The sequence below is a fragment of the Mandrillus leucophaeus genome, unplaced genomic scaffold (genome assembly GCF_000951045.1).
Source record: "Mandrillus leucophaeus isolate KB7577 unplaced genomic scaffold, Mleu.le_1.0 Scaffold13, whole genome shotgun sequence".
Taxonomy (NCBI): Eukaryota; Metazoa; Chordata; class Mammalia; order Primates; family Cercopithecidae; genus Mandrillus; species Mandrillus leucophaeus.
In genome coordinates this window covers 6,428,491-6,430,937 of record NW_012101254.1, presented here as the reverse complement: position 1 = coordinate 6,430,937, position 2,447 = coordinate 6,428,491, and the positions used below count along the sequence as shown (strand labels likewise).

The 2,447-nt window shown below is 36.6% G+C and overlaps 1 protein-coding gene across 8 annotated transcripts in view; it reads right to left on the bottom strand.

Annotated features, from left to right (window-relative positions):
- Positions 1-2,447, bottom strand: part of DTNB (dystrobrevin, beta) — a 304,675-nt gene that overhangs the window by 279,689 nt on the left and 22,539 nt on the right. The window lies entirely within an intron of this gene.

Sequence of the window (2,447 nt, the reverse complement as noted above, 5' to 3'; positions counted from 1 at the left end):
GCTAGTTTTTTGTATTTTTTTAGTAGAGACGGGGTTTTACCGTGTTAGCCAGGATGGTCTCGATCTCCTGACCTTGTGATCCACCCGTCTCGGCCTCCCAAAGTGCTGGGATTACAGGCTTGAGCCACCGCGCCCGGCCTCAACTAGTTCTTAAGTTTAAAGAGAAGAAACTATTTAGCCAACAATGAAAAAACATTCTGTGGTCAAATAAAGAACATCAGTCCCAGACAACATCAAGGAGCCACCACCGTGGTATGGAAAGAACTATTTCCAGCCTTCACATTTAAATAGCTAGTATTTCACGCATCTGCAAATAGTGACCCAAGCAATTCCTAACAAAGGATAATTTGAGAAGAAGATCAAGAACTACTCATAAGAACTTCTAGCCTTTTTGAAAATTTGCTGTATCACCTTGAGTCAGCTTTATTGTATTACTTTAGCCTAGCAACATTTTACAACTGAAACTTTACTCTATGACCTAAAGAGAGAGACAAATACAACTGCGTTAAGTAAAATATTAATATGCTTTAGAGGCTACTCAGAGCTCTGAACAACTCATAGCTCAGCCAAAAATAAATTTATCTACTGCATATTTCCTCCATTATTTAAGAGGCTGACTTTCTTTTAAATTCAATTTCCAGTAATAAAGTAGGCGCGGTAGCTGGGCCTACACTCCTCTTGAAAACGACAAAAATTCCTAGATGGAACATAAAAACTTCTTAAGTGCACCAAAAAAGTAAACAATACTAAACTACACAGAAAAGAGACATTTCCTTGAAAGAAAAATGATTAAGAATGATGCCTGACTGACTTCAAGCAACAAGAGAAGCAGAAGACTGCAAAATAATTTTAATGTGCTGAAAAGAAATCAAAACCACCAACAAAATTCTATACCTAGTATAAAAAAACTTTCAAGAAAAAAGGTTCAATAAAGACATTTTCAAGTAAAGAAAACCTGAAAGTGTATGTTCCAACGCTGAAAAACTAGGGGAAGAACTGAAATTAGGAAAATACAACTATTCAATCCAAAAGAAGGCAAGAAACACAGAACAAGTAGCACAAAGAGCACAAGAAAAGATGGCTGATATGGATGCAAATGTATCAGTCAACTGCAGTAACTATAAACATACTAACATACCACTTACAAGACAAAGACTGACAAATTCACACTTTTTTAAATAATCAAATTATATGCTGTTTGCAAGGGATACGTATAAGACATAAGGACATAAAAAAGGTTAAATATAAATGGATGACAATTTCTAACCAAAACAAAGGTGATGTAACTTTGTTTGTAACAGGAAAAAAAGCGCGGAGGCTTGGAAAACCAAATGATCAACTCAACAGACATAGAAGTAGCATTTGGAAAAATCAAATACCCTTTCATAATAAAAACACAACTAAAACTAGAAGAAAACTTCCTCAACCTGATAAAGGGTATCTACAAGAAACCCCAATGCCAACATCATACTTAATCAGGGAAGACTGAAAGCTCTGCCCTTAAGATCAGGAACAAGACACTTAAAGTACAGGCAGCAAAAAAGAGATACATGCATTTTATTTAAATTTTAAAAGTCTGTGTTTCAAAGGATACTATCAAGAAAGTGAAAAGGCAACCCCAAAGAATGGAAAAAAAATTTGTAAACCAAGCATCCATTAAGGGTCTAGGATCCAGACATATAAAAACTCTTACAATTCAACAATTAAAAAAAGACAACCCAATTTAAAAATGGGCAAATAATTTAAATAGACATTTATCCAAAGAAGATACACAAATAGCCAACAAGCACATGAAAAGATGCTCAACATCATTAGTCATTAGGGAAATGCAAAAGAAAACTACAATAACATACCACTTCACACCCGCTAGAATAGCTAGACTTTTTACTTAAATGGAAAACAAGTGTCAGTGAGGATGTAAAGAGGTTGAAACTCGTATAAACTGCTGGTGCAAATGTAAAATCATGCAGCTGCTTTGGAAAGCAATTCAGGAGTTCCTTAAGAAGTTACACACAGTTCCCATATGACCCAGCAATTCTACCCCTACAGAATTGAAAACATATGTCTACACAAAAACTTGTCCAAATGTTCACAGGCACATTACTCATAATAGCCAAAAGTGAAAACAAACCAAATGTCCATCAATAGATACATGGATAAATAAAATGTGGCATATGCATACAATGGCATATTATTTGATCATAAAAAGGGATGAAGTGGCCAGGCATGGTGGCTCACGCCTGTAATCCCAGTACTTTGGGAGGCCAAGACAGGTGGATCACTTGAGGTTGGGAGTTCAAAACCAGCCTGGCCAACATGGAGAAACTCCGTCTCTACTAAAAATACAAAATTAGCCAGGTGTGGTGGCGCATGCCTATAATCCCAGCTACTCAGGAGGCTGAAGCAGGAAAATCACTTAAACCTGGAGGCGGAGCTTGCAGTGAGCC